The following is a 14538-nucleotide window of genomic DNA, read 5'->3' on the forward strand; positions in this document are numbered from 1 at the left end:
CCTGACACCCACTAATTCTCCCTTTCCTAATTCCACTGCTCTTTCTTTGTTTCTTTTTCTATATGAGTGTTAGTTTAACTAGCTTGTTTAGTTAAAAAGAAGAAAAGCTTTTGTTATTTTCACTGGGGTCATTTTAGAATTATGGATTAATACAGAGAGAATTAACGTTTCTTCTGTTTTGTCTCCCACTCTGAGGACATATAATTCCTTTTCCTATGTTCACACCTTCTTTTGGATCTCTGAGTAGCATTCGGAAGCTTTCTTCACATAGATTTTCTAGAAATCTTTTAAAGTTTATTCCTAAGTATTTTTCTTTTTTGTTGTTGCTGCTATTGTAACTGAAGCATTTTTTATATCTTCTTACTACTGGCTGTTGTATATCTGAAGGTGTAGATATTTGATAAGTTGACTTTGTATCTAACCATGTTACTGAATTATCTTGTATAAGTTTTTTAGTTGTAAATTATTTTTTATTTTTATTTTTTGAGACGGAGTCTTACTCTGTAGCCCAGGCTGGAGTGCAGTGGCATGATCTCGGCTCACTGCAGCTCCACCTCTCGGGTTCAAGCGATTCTCATGCCTCAGCCTCCCGGGTAGCTGGGATTATAGACCGCACCACCACACCTGGCTTATTTTTGTATTTTTAGTAGAAACGGGGATTCACCATGTTGGCCAGATTGATCTTGAACTCCTGACCTCAGGTGATCTGCCCACCTCGGCCTCCCAAAGTGCTGGGATTATAGGCGTTAGCCATCGCGCCCAGCCAGTTGTAAATTATTTTTTAAATGAAGCTTTCAGCCTTTAAGGGAAGAATGTACATTATATTTAAAACCCCCAGGGTAAATGGCTATTTAAGGATTCGATGAGCTAATAAATGTAAGTTGCTTAGAGTAGTGCCTGGCACATCTTATGAGCTATCGCTAATAGCAACAGTGATAATATTGCCTTGACTTTACAGAGTTTCATCTCGTTTAATCTTTACAATGACCCCCATGAGGTTAGAGGACAGATTTTACTTCCATTTTCCAAATAAAGATTCTGAAGGTCACATTCTTTTGACATAGTGATATGTCAAAAGTCACCTGTTAGGCCAGACATGGTGTGGCTTACGCCTGTAATCCCAGCACTTTAGGAAGCCGAGGTGGGCAGATTGCTTGAGTCCAGGTGTTTGAGACCAGCCTGGGCAACATAGCAAAACCCCGTCTCTACAAAAAATACAAAAAAATCAGCTGGGTGTGGTGGTGTGCACCTCTGGTTCCAGCTTCTTGGGAGGCTGAGGTGGGAGGATTGTTTGAATGTGGGAAGTGGAGGTTGCAGTGAGCTGAGATTGCACCCCTGCACTGCCTGGACACAGAATGAGACTCTGTCTCAAGAAAAAAAAAAAAGTCATCTGTCAAGGTAGTGCTTGGGTCAGAACCTGAGTTTTTCTGACTATATACATCACATTGTCTCGAGGAAAAGAAAGAGAGGTGAATCTTTTTGTAAAGTGAAGAGTCCTTTAGAATCACTCGTTCCAAAGGTCTGCTTTGATTTTCACTCTGGATGTTCACACATAGTTATGTTTAGCTGGGAGAACGCCTGCCATGCTCGATAAGGACTCCACAGAGTCAGATTCTCCAGGGGCAATATGCTGTGCCTCTGAGCTCCAACAAGCCAAAGAGGCATGGCTGTCTTGGGAGTTTGGGCAAGGGGGCCTGACCTCTATTTGCGTGTGCCACTTGTTCCTGTGAAGAGTTGTCCAGTTGTCTCCTTCGTCATGGGGCATGGTGGTTCGGAGGCTCCTCTGAGTCATGACGGAGGAAGGTGAGGTGGCGGGCATGGGAAAGGATTTGGAGGCACTTCCTCTTGGCCTCCAGGTCCTCTGACCCCTCTCTGCCCCTGTCTCTCCTCACATTCCGCCCCATTTCTCCTCCACCTCCCGCAACCCTGCTTGCCACTGGGGTTTGTTAGTGTCAGGAATCCTCCTCAGGCCCTGCAGGGAGGCTTCTATTTTACAGTCTGAATGAAGAACTTTCTAGAAGTTCCTGTGAGGTGGAACCTGGGAATAGAAATTGAGGTCTCCTCTGAGGGAGTAGGGATGCTTCTGAAGGGTTCTGAAGTTTCTACCTCCCGTTTAAGCTTAGAAAGAAAGTCATCCCCACAATGTCACTATCATGCTCTAAAACTTTCAGTGGCTCCCTATTATCCTCTGACATAAGTAGAGGCTTTCCACCATGAAATGTCAGGCCTCCACATTAGAGAATCAAGATCACCTTCCAGCTTTAGTTTCCACTAGTTCCCTAAGCCCACAGCTTCTAAATGGCCCACCTGGATTCAGACCCAGGTCTGTGAGATTGGGAACATGCTGATCTTCATGAGCTAATCCCTGCTTGTTCCCTGTTTCTTTACAGTGGCTTCCTAGCTCCAGATAGGAAGCTAGATGGACTTGTTTAATCCTTTTTTGTCTGAAAAATGTAATTCTATTAATGCATCTCAAATTTCAGTTTGCTGTTTTTGTGGCTGTTTCACATTGTTGCCTCATTTTTCTTTAGCTTGGAATAAACTAAAACTCTAGGTAGTTTTCACACAAACTCTGATGGAATTGAGAGATGTATATGGAGAGAGAGAAAGAGAGTATCAATTTTATTTCTCTCTTCAAAGCAACATAACAAAGTCCCCTTGTCACTGCTTTAGGAAACATCAGGAAACATCTCTTATATCTGAATGAAGTTTGTCACTGTCTCCTTTCCTCTGGGGCTGCTTTGGGGCTCTTACTAGGCCCTGGTCCCTACAGAGGAAAGTTGTTTAGCTCCTTGACATCTTCCAAGTTGTCCCTGGCTGACTGTATAAACCTTTCCTCTGGATTCTGCCAGGGGCTGGCTGAACTTAGCACAGTACCTGATGGACAGTAGATTTCCCCCAAATATGACTTGCTGGACTTGAAATCCAGACCACTGCCTGCAGACAGGAGCAGGTGGGCACAGAGATGTGGGGAGGTCTGCCACACCCAAGCTTGGCACCAGGTGGGCCAGGGGAGGAGGGGCAACTGCCCACTCTCTCCTGACTCTGCCCGAGGAAGTCCCTGTCCCCTTTCAGATTTTCACTGCTCCCCGCTCAACACACGGCTCATGTTGGGACAGGTGACCTTCTGGATGGCCTGGCTTGCAATGCAGAGCTCCCTCTGTGGGATCAGAGTTCTGTTCTATCCACACAGGATCCCTGGATGAAGAGCTCTGACCTGAAGCATCCCTCCCCGCCACCCCCCGCCTTCCAAGCTCTTGATCCTGCTCCTCACAATGTTGTCATCTTCATCTTCTTCATCATCATCATCACAGCAGCAGCGGTTTACATATATTGAGTCCTCGCGGTGTGCCAGGCTGCTGTTATAAACGTGTTGCTTGGAAAAATCTCATTTATTACTCAACACCCTGTGAGGGAGGGAACTGTTATTATCTCCATTCCACAGGTGAGCATATGCAGGCCCTGAGACGTCCCAAGCTGGTAATAATGGGGTGAGACGATGAACCCTGGCACCTCCACTCCTGGGCTGAGTTTTTAACTCCACCCTCAGTGTGCTGTCTTACTATGCTGCCCCCTTGTCCCTGCCTCTGAGAGCTGAAGCTTCATGTCTCCTCATTTTCCAACCCAGGATGGCAAATGTGCTTCATTTCTTCTGCTGACTCCAACTGATTGGTGATGTAATGAGGCCAAGTAGGGTCTCAATGGGAAATCAACCCAAAATGTATTAGGGATGGTGGCCATGGGCAAGGAAAGAGAATGAAGGAAACTGAAGAGTCATGGATGTGGATTAGCCCTGCAGAAGCATGGAGCTCATGTTCCAGGTCCCAATTTCTACTTCCCCCAGGGAATGACACTGGCATTCTTCCTTCAGGTAGAATAGCACCTGCCCACACGGATCAGCTTTCTCCTCAGAGGCCACAAGAGGACAACCATATCTCAAGGCACCACATAGCCTAGCATTCATTCTACAGATACATTTACACAGTAACGATGGTGGCTGGGGACCTTCTTATCAGCTGTGTTTGAGATTTTGAATGATAATTTGGTGAGGTTTACTCATCCTCTTTGCTGATCTAACACAATCTAGGAGGATGGGGTTCCTATGATGGCTATGGGAAGAGGCCCCACTTACTGCTTACTGGGTGAGGGAAATCTCAAAGGTGTGGAGCAGCAGGTGGATAAGTGGTCCCCGGTCATCTTGCTACTGCCACACTTATTCAATGATTACATGGCTGTTCTGGTTGTTTATTGCTACATAACAAATCGTCCTACAGTGTAGTGGCTTAAAATAACAGTCATTTTTCCTCCCTTGTGGTTTCTGTGGGTCAGGCATTTGGGAAGGACTGAGGGGCAGTGGTTCTGCTTCATGCAGTGTCAGCTGTGAGGCTTGGCTGGAGGCTGGAGGAGCTGCTTCCAAGATAACTCACTCACATGGCTGGCAGGTTGGGGATGGTTCTAGGTCAGGAGCTCAGCCAGGGCTGTGGGCTGAGGGCCTCAGTTTCTCTCCCATGGGCCTCTCCATAGGCTGCTTGGGCTTCCTCACAGAATGGTAGGTAGATTCCCAGAGCAAGCATACCAAGACAGAGATAATGGAAGCTACTGTGTTCTTATGGTCTGTGTCTAGAAATAGACATGATATTAATTATCTTGTTTACATAGTCTCAAAGCGTAGATTCAAAGGGAGGGAATATAGACTTCACTTCTTGAAGACAGCATTGTCAAAGAATTTTGAGGCCATGTTTTAAAACATACACAGTGAGGAAACTCTAATAATTGTGCCACCAAGAACAAAGGAGAGGGCGTATCTCAGCATCTGTATGTTGAAGACACTCAGAAACACAAACATGACTTAGGTGAATTGCAACTTGGGTTGTTTCCATGTCCTGGGAAAAGGCCAATATGTCCTACATCTTCCTACTTAACATATTTGGGAATAGTATCTTTGAGGCTTATGTAGAAGGAGATGAACATTAGGAACATCACTTCAATGCCTTTCTTTTCAGGAAAGCAGGCTTGAGTGGATGGGGGATAGCTGGGAAGGAAAGGTTAGCCAGTACACGTGTCTCCTCTTTCAAGGAGGACTAGTGCTGGGATGAGTGGATTAGGTCATCGTGTTGGACCCACCATGTTTGACAGGGCTGCCCAGTGTGTAAGCTTTGACTGAGCACCTACTGTATGTAAGTCACTGTGCTGGGGCTGTACGGCATGAAACTATGAAGAAGAAAAGGTCCCTCCCCTGTAAGGAATCACACTCTAATTTGAGAGGAAGGCATAGACACGTGAAGGCAGACCTATGTTATAAAGCCCTAAAGGTCGGGATTGAGAACAAGGACTTTAGACCCAGGATGCATCTCACTGTATGACTTGGACAGATTATTTAACCACACTAAGCCTTGATTTCCCCTTTAGTGAAATGGGAATTTGAATAATACTGACCTTATAATATTATACTGTGTAAGTTTATGTATTTCCATATGCCATAGAGAAGGAAGAATTTGTTTTCTAGATGCTCAGAGGAGAGTTGGCCACTGATAGCTGGAGTGTTCAGGAAGATTTCATGGGGGAGGCCTTTCTTCCCATTTCCATCTCAGCCCCTTCCTGTGGCTCCAAGGCCCAGCTCCCCATGAGTGCTGTCATTGAGGACACCTCTCAGGCTTCATCTTTTTAACTTTGCTGCAGATTTCAACACTGTGAATTACCTTTCCTTCTTACAATTCTCTTTCTTTTGTGATACATGTCATCTTCTTAGCTCTTGACTCTTCTTCTCTGTCTTCTTTCCTGCCCCTCCTGCTCCTCAGAAATAAGCACGTCCTGCCAAGCCTCTATCCTCATGACCATCTTCCGTGTGCTTCCTCCAGAGGGTCTTGCCTTCCCCCTAAACCTTTATGGTTATGACTTCCAAGTGTGTGTCTCCTGCCCTCTTTCCTGGACTTTCTACTCATATTTCTAACCACACCTTATGTATTCTTTCATCAACTATTTATGGACAATCTACTGTGTGTTAAAGTTGGGCATGGCCTCTGTCCTGTGGAGCTTCCACATCAACCAAGGAGACTGTCCCTAAGACACCAGTCATGCCCTCAGTACTTAATTACAATTGTGAACAGGGCTAAAAAGGAGGAGAAAAGTCCAGCTGGGAGGTTGACCCAGTTCTTCTCCATGGTCAGGAGAGGGTCCAGTTTGTGGTGAACTCTGTTGGACGAGTGGGCAGGCAGTGAGGGAAGAGAACAAGGGAGACTGAGCAGATCCCTGTCAGAGAGGGCTGATGGGCTAAAGTCTGAGTCAGGAAGGAGTGGGAGGGCAGGAAGAGTTGAAAGAAGGGTGGTGTATTAGTGCGCTACAGGGAAGGCCATTGGGGGAGGGGTGTGAGATGAGGCTGGAGACAGGGAAGGTCCCTGAAAGACATGCTAAAGATGTGGGTGCAACTCTGCAAGCTTGAAAAGGGTGCGATTATATTTGTACTTCTAAAAGATCACTCTAGCTGCTATGTGGAGAGAAGGGAGTAAGACTGGAGTTGGTGTCAAGAGGGGACTGTGAGAGTCCAGGTGAGTGATTATTATAGTTTGGAATAGGCAGTTGGGGGCGGGAGGTGGTGGCAGCAGAATTAAAGAGAAATGACCAGATCCCAGAGGTATGTAGCAAGTAAGATCTCCAGAATTTACTGATAGATTTTATGAAGGGGGAAGTCTCAAGGGTGATTATTGGGGCTTTGGCTGGCTCAACTATTCACAGAGCCAGGGATCACAGGAGGAGAAGCAAGAAGCCAAATGCTGAATGTTCTGCAGGGTAGATCTTTGAATGTTGAGTTCATTTCTTCAACATGTGTAGCTCTGTGGAGCCAAGTGGAAAGGTGGAGTTGGAGGGTGAACATGTGGAGCTCAGAAGACTGTCTGGAATGGAGACAGACATGCAGAAGTCATCAGTGTAGGAGATGGTCTAGGAAGGGTACAGAGTGAGAAGAGGGTTTCGCTGGGAGATGTCCAACACTTAAAGATTAGCAACAGAAACTGAGGGGTGAGCAGAAGGCTAGGAGGAAAACCTGGGAGTGTGGAGTTCCAGAAGGTGAGGGAAGAGAGTGTAAGAAGGAAGGAGAGGGCATCCACAATAAGCATTACAGAAAGGTCAGTAAGATGAGGACTGGAAGATGTCCTGTGGATTTAGTGACACAGAGGTCACTGGTGACCTTAGCGAGACGCTTCTTGGCAGCATGATGGGGCAGAAGTGTGTTAAGGAGTGTGTTGGGGTGAGGAAATGGAGGCAGAAAATGAAGAAGAAAGGAGGGATGAGAGCCTAGTGACATTTTTTTTTTGAGATGGACTCTAGTGACATTTTAAAGGAAGATATCTGCATATGCTCACGAGCTGCTAAAAAGGATCCAGGAGAAAGGGAAAGTTGATGAGACACACAGGAGAGACTGGATTAACTAATGGGTGGCTGAGGTTCTCAAGAAGGTGTGGGGCCATGGGATCCAGGGGACAGCTGAGGGCTGGTCTAGAGAGAAGGAGAGACTCTCCCTACTGTATCCAGGGAAGAGGGAGAAGAGTGTATGTGCAGATGGAAATGGTTTAATTCTCATTGGAAAACCGAGGAGGCTTCCAAATGAAGTAAGGCAGTTTCTGAGACAGCAGGGAAGTATGCCGTGGGGGGAAAGTAGGATGAGTGTTTGGGGAGAGTTCTGGTTGGAATGGCCTTGATCAGAGTGGGGAAGTAAGTTGACCAGAGAATCACAGGGAAGTCCTTAGGAAGCGTGAGGAGCCCACTTGAAGTTGGTGGCCATGAAGGCAGATGGAGACTAGTCTGTGGTGTGTTTCTGTCTAGAGAACTTGGCACAAAGAAACCAGGTATTAAGTTCATTCAAAGTTGGGGTTTCACTGGGTAGATGTGATAAAAGGCAGTGAGGCAAGGGCATCTTCTTGTTGTCACCTTGATATCCCACAGACATGTCATTTTCAATATGTCCCAAATCCATTATCTCTTTACCTTCCCCAAATCTGCTCCTCTTTCTAAATTCCCCATCTTGGTTAATAACAATACAATCATCTAGTAATACTCCTAATAACAGTTATTTATTAAGAACATGATATCAGATATGATAACAGATATTTTACTCTTTTTTTTGTTTGTTTTTGTTTTTAGAGAGGAGCACTTGCTATGTTGCCCACGCTGGTCTTGAATTCCTGGGCTTAAGCAGTCCTCCCAACTTGGCCTCCCAAAGTGCTGGGATTGCAGGTGTGAGCCACCGTGCCTGGCCAATACCAGATATTTTAGAACAATCATCTCATGATCATCATAACAACCTTATGGGGTATGTACCATTCATTTTACAGACACGGAAACAGAAGTTCAGACAGGTTATGTCACTAGCTCAAGGTCTCTAGTAAATAGCAGTCAGGATGAAAACTTAGATCTATGAGGCTCCAAAGTCCTTCCCCTTTCCCATGGCCACACCACCTGTAAGTTCTCTTGCCTTAACACTGCCTATCTCTGACAGGTTCCTTCCTCTCACCTCCCACACCACGTCAGTTGTCACATTCTATTTGTTCATCTCTGTCCTGTCTCTTGCTACTTCCTGCCATGCCACTCCACCCCATCTGCTTCCCTGGTTGCTTCCACCAGAATGTAAACTTTATAAGGGCAGAGATTATTATCTGTCTCATTTTTTGCTATCTCCTCAGGGCCTGGGACAGCGTAAAGTAACCATTAGGCTCACTAAATAGTTGTTGAAAGAATTTTTCTATCTGGAGATAATTCTCTATGGGTGTCTTGTGTTCCCACAAGTCTTGTGGGCAGAGGCACTGATGGCTTTTTTGTTCCCATTATCTTTTGGAGGATGGTTGCATAGCAAACAGCCTCCAACGATAGCGTCTCCCTCTAGCGGAGAGCAGTTCTGTTCGCTGTCCAGTATAATAAAGATATGTCTAAGGCAAATGTCGGGCAAGTCGGCTTGCAGCGCATTATAAAAGATGGGGGTTTCCTAAGCTTGGAGTTTCTCAGTGTGTGTGGTCCAGACTGTGGTCCACTAGTCTCCGTCTGCCTTCATGGCCACCAACTTCAAGTGGGCTCCTCACACTTCCTAAGGACTTCCCTGTGATTCTCTGGTCTCATGTCCCTCCCATGGGACTTTAGAGTTAAGGGAAGGTGATCTGAATGTGAAGCTATTGCAGCCTGCTGTGCCATGAGTAATTAAAGTCCTTTGTGTCTGGCCCAGAGTTTCCTGTCTTCTGCTGGCATCCATGAAACTGGCAGGATAACTTAGATTGTAAGTGTAAAATCTCAGACCCTTCAGAGTTCTTGACAATGGCCCTTACCACCTTTCACTAAGACAACTGAGACAACCTCCATCTCCCATTCCTCCCAAACACCTGCCTTGGATGCCAAAGGCCCCCTTAGTGTTCCCTAGAGGAGAGATAATTCAGCCAGACTCCCATAACGGCCCCCCAAGGCCCTGGCAGGATGGCTCCTGCCTCTCTGTCTAACTTCACCTCTCATCATCCCCACCCCTGCTCCAGCTCAGGCAACCACCACCCCACCCCAGGCATACGTTTCTACTCTCTTGCATCTATGCCCTTGTCATGCTGTCCACTCCACAGGGGTCATCCTCCCCTTCTGACTGTCCATCCTTTAGGCCAGGATCTTCCAAGAGGCCTACTCAGAGACCAGTCAGAATTTCCCTGTCACTGTCTCCCCACTTTACTCATCTTGTACGGTTCTCCAATCCTTTCGCTTTGTATTATGAAGACCTGGGTCAACCCGCACTGCCTCTCCAGGAGGTTCCATTCCCTCACCTCTGTGACCCTTTCAGCCTCTGCAGCCCCTGGCATACAGTAGGTGCTCAACAGATGAGTGATGTCCTGAAGAGTTGACCTGCACAGGGAACGGCCTTGCAGAATGGTAGGATGGAAGGACGGAGGCGTGGAAGGACATCTCGAGGAAAGGGAACAGAAGCACGGAGGTGGAAATGTCTAGGGCAGGGGAAATAACCACATGAATTGAGATTGAGTTCATGAAAGAAGGCCGAAAGAGGTGAGTCTGAAAAGAAGAAAGTGAGGCCCAGGGTCCAGGAGGGCTTTAACCATTGGGGCCCCATTCCTCTCCGAGGGCAGAAGCCCTGGCGAGGGCTCCAGGGTCTGCATCCCCTGACCAGGGGTCTCAAGAAGCTAAGCCCCCTTGCAACTCCCTCTCCCGCCCCCCGCCCCCCGCCCACCCTCTCCGCCTACGTCGGCCATCAGAGCCTCGCTCGCTGCCGGAGAGCCTCGCATTGACGCGGGCCCGCGCGTGAGTCAAGCCTGCGTCACGGCGCCCCGCCGCCAGGGTGGCCTTTCGAAAGCGAGGGAACAGTGCGCGCAGCGCTCCGCCCAGCTCCGTTCCGCTCCGCAGAACCGGCGCGGCCAGGGCGCAGGGAGGGCGGCACTCGGTCCCAGTCTTTGCAATCCCGCGCGCTCTCTCCGCCGTGGGACCTGGGTCTCCGCGACGCTCCCCTGAGCCCCGAGCGCGCGGCGGGCCGGAGCCGGGTTGGGACTGGCGGTGAGGCAGGGAGTGAGGAACGAGCCGAGTCGCGTGCGCTGGCGCACAGCTCCGGGTTGCCCCAGCCCCAGCCGGGGGCCTGTGGCCCGGGGGAGGAGCTGTGCGTCCGCGACCCGTCGGAGTGCACGGGCCGAGTCTGCGCGACTACCCACGCGTGACAGGTGAGTCGCTGGCCGCGCCCCGCCTGGCTTTACCGGGCCGGCCACTGCAACTTTCCCTGTTCTGGCCCCGCCCCAGCCAGGGAGGGCTGAGGACCAAGGTGCGAGGCGGCGCTGCCCCTGCATCCGCCCGACCCTGCGCTGGTCCCGGGCTCCTCTCGCCGCTCCAGCCGCCGTTGCCTGGCGACGGAGCCCCGGGGCCCGCTCTCCTTCGGGCATCGGGGTGCCCAGCGGCGTACGCACGGGTTGGACACCGGGCTTCAGCTTCTGGTGCTCAGAAGGGCCCAAGAACTCCGGAGGAAATTGGGCTGAGCTGCGGAGGCAAGCGACCGCGGAGAACCGGGAGGGGGCCTGCCGGGCCCATCCGCGGCTTGAAACTGCGCGCCCAGGGCGCAGTTCCACTGGGAGCCTCCTACGCGGCTGGAGACCCCAGCCCCAGCCGCTCGGCCTCAGGCCTGTGACCTTGACAGTAACATTGGCAAGCGAAGGAGAACTCTCACGCCCCAGATGAATATTTAATTCTCAGTCCTGGGGCTGGTCCTCGCTGGATTCGGAGCTAGCATAGAGCCCTTCCTCCCTCGTGGGAAGCGCATCTGGGGAACGGAATGGCTGAGACAGGGGACGTGCGTGTGGTGCCCATCTGGAGGGGGCGCCGTCCTGGCCGGGCGAGAGGCCTCTGCTACATTTATGCCTGTATGCGCCGTGCTCTGAAGCGATGCTGGATGCTCGCAGTACTATGGGGAGGGCCGCTCCCCTAGGGGCGCGGCCGCCTTGGAAAGAAGCGTGATGTTTCCTTTTAAAGCCCCGACAGCCCTGTCAGAAATCAAGTTCAGAAATCCCAAGGCCATTCACCTTACAGGACCTAGGCCCTATCAAGTTGGCTTTAGAAAATATTTTTTGATCCCATTCCTCTTTCCTTTTTTTTTTTTTAGAAATACTTTAACAGGCCTTTTGGATTAGGAGATTTCTAACCAGAGCTACCTACCTTTGGGGCAATTCAGCTGTGAACTTGAGGCAGGTGGGGGTGGGTTGGGGAGACAGGGAAGTGGTAATGAGAAGGAATATTCTTTTCCGGGCATTGTCCTTTTTAACAGGAACGTCAGGAACAAAGACAATCCTGTAATGGCTCCAAAAAAATTCAGCCAAAACTTTAGTTAGCGCCTAACTGTTAAGGCCTTGCTGGACACGCTCACTGATGTCTGGAGAACAAGGTCAGAGTGTGTTGAGGTTAACAGTGGGGAGTTCTTGTGTCTCGTTCTGTGCTTACATTATCCCATGGCTCTGTGAGGCGGACCCATCGCCTGGGCAGGAAGAGCTTTGAGGTCACACCTGATTGTCCTTGGCCATGGCCCATCCACAGGGACCATCAGAGGCTTTCGCTCCACTGCCGGATTTTTCTCCAGTGGAACATCTGTGGCTAAGTAGGTGGTTGAGTTTCAGCGAATCCCTGCAGCTCAGCCTGGTGGGTGACTCAGTGCAGGAGGCAAATGGTGCCCACCAGCTCTGATTGGAGTGAGTTTGTTTGGCCTGAGTCACACACAGAGTCGTGTGTCAGCTGTTTGTGAGTTGATTGGAGTTCTTTAGCAGGACTCGTGAGCAGGAATGGCCTGAGCCCAAGTGTTTTGGGCAGAAGTGGGCGAGTCTTCTGAGGGAGCTAAGCAGAGCTCTGGCTGCGGAGCAAGGGTCCTGGAGCTCTGGCTCCTTGGGAAGGTGAGCAGGGCCAGGCCAGGCTGGGCAGGGAGATGGGGTGAGGTGAAGGGGAGGGTAAGGAAAGGCTGTGTGATTGTGGTCAGAACTGGGCCCAGTGTTCTGCCATGTGCCAGTGGGGTGACCTTGGGCAAGTCACTTCACCTTGGGAGTCTCAATTTCCTCAGTTGTAAAACAGGGATGCCTATGACATTATTTCTGCAGGCTTATTTTGAGCCAGGTGCTAGACACAGCAGGTGTTCATTAGATGTTAGTTCCCCATCCCTTCCCTTATGGGACTTAACCAGAGGCAATTCTTTCTCTCATGGCTTCTGCTCCATCATGAAAGGGGATGTGGGGACACATGAAGGTTCGGTGCTTCCCATGTGATTGAGAAGGACCCATAACTCAGCTTCACATAGACCTGTTTCCAACCCTCAAGTATCCCCATGAGACCCTAAATTGGGAAGCCTGATTAAGAGCAGGATTAGTGTTGGGGTAGGGGTGGGATTCAGCTGTGCTGGGTCTGCTAGCTGCCCTTGGCCACCTGCAACAGCTCTGGGGTGACTCCAGCACCACAGACCTTGACTCCTTGGGGTTGTTTCTGACTGTGGCCTGGTCCCAAGCTGCAGCACGTGCTGGGTGGACTTCAGGGGTCATTTCTCTTTGTTCAGGTTTTGCCATCCTCCTCCCCACCCATTCTATCCATAATAGAATTGAAAGTTACAAGAGAACTATTCAGGAGAGCTGGGACTGGCCTCTCCTGGAAAGTGAGGCGTGTGATTCCTGTTTCCCTGAAGGACTCTGGGCCCCTGGTTTTCTCCATCTATAAAATGTCCAGATTTGGTGCTGAGCTAAGATGTGTGTGCCTTAAGAGTGAAGGAAATAAGGGGATCCCAAATGCAGCAAGAAAGAAGCCATGCTGGCTCAGGGGACTCCAATCTGCTACTGGAAATGTGTGTGTGTGTGTGTGTGTGTGTGTGTATGCATTGCATTCACCATTCATTCTGGAGCCAATGCCCTCCCCATTGGATCCAGGAGCAAATTCCAAGGATGACAGAAACAGAGATGAGAAGATTCCAGAGAAGCACGTTCCTTCTGCCTGTGTACCCTCCCTTCCTTTATACTCCTTTTCTGTCCAGGTTTGCTGCAGCAGGACAATTCATCATTAATCCCTTTAAAGCTGCTAAGATAAGCAGCAGGATAGTTTAAAGGGAAGATGGATTTAAGCTTTTTTGCTAGAACTAGCTCTGAGTTATCACTTGCTCCCAGGCTGAGCTACAAGAAGTCCTCACAGCCAAACATCTGGAGCACCAGGATGCGGAAAAAAAAAACCTGTCACCTCAGCCCCTGTGCTTCCCTCCCCTGAATGATGTTGCTGGCTGCCAGAGGTCAGAAGCACAGTGCCATAGTAGATCTGATTGCTAGAGCACCATCCCAAACTCAAGTGGGGCAGTGATCTGTGAGGAAATGCCTACTTTTAGGAGGGGTGAGTGCTGTTCTGGATTCCGGTGGCTCACAATGTGCTTGGCACAAATTGATAATATCCAGTTGCTTATTGAGGCTTCTGTGCTGTGCTAAGTGTTTTATTCCCAGACCATCTCATTTAATCTTCATCACAATCCCAGGAGACAGATATTGCTATCTCTAGTTTACAGATTGTAAAATTTAAGGTTCAGAGAGGTTAAATAATTTGTTCAAGGTCACACAGGTAGTGAGTGGCAACTAGAGAATTGGAACTCAGACCAAACTTCATGTTCCTAACCTCTACGTCCAAACTTCATGTTCCTAACCTCTACGTCATATTTTTCCGCAATACATTCTTAATAAATGCTGACAACCTAGGCATTTACCCAAACAAGATTGTCTAGAGCTGTGGGTCCAGTTTTTTTTAAGTTAGTGCCCCAGGAAAAGGGGAAATGGGCCTGTACTAATTGGAAATTGGTGGAAAACAAACATAACCAAACGTCCAAGGTATGGTATTTGGCTCCAGGTGGGTTGAAATCCAGAAAAAGATCCTAGGCTCCATCTTTGTGCTTTCTTGTCCTTTCCCTGCCTTTCTCTTCCTGACCTCTACTGCCCTTGACCTCATTCCCTTAAAATGTGTCCAAGCTAGGGGTTCGTGTGTAGAACAGTGAGAGGAGTCAGAGCCGGTAGATGTTGCCCTGAG

General features: G+C 49.1%; 1 protein-coding gene across 1 annotated transcript in view; it reads left to right on the forward strand.

Moving 5' to 3' along the window:
* Window positions 1-10307: 10307 nt before the first annotated feature.
* SLC6A17 (solute carrier family 6 member 17) overlaps window positions 10308-14538 on the forward strand; it is a 47832-nt gene continuing 43601 nt past the window's right edge. The window contains exon 1 of the mRNA XM_063624555.1: window positions 10308-10685. The gene's annotated coding sequence lies outside the window, so the exon portion shown is untranslated. The remainder of the gene's footprint in view (window positions 10686-14538) is intronic.

Source organism: Symphalangus syndactylus, chromosome 12 (assembly GCF_028878055.3).
Source record: "Symphalangus syndactylus isolate Jambi chromosome 12, NHGRI_mSymSyn1-v2.1_pri, whole genome shotgun sequence".
Lineage (NCBI taxonomy): Eukaryota > Metazoa > Chordata > Mammalia > Primates > Hylobatidae > Symphalangus > Symphalangus syndactylus.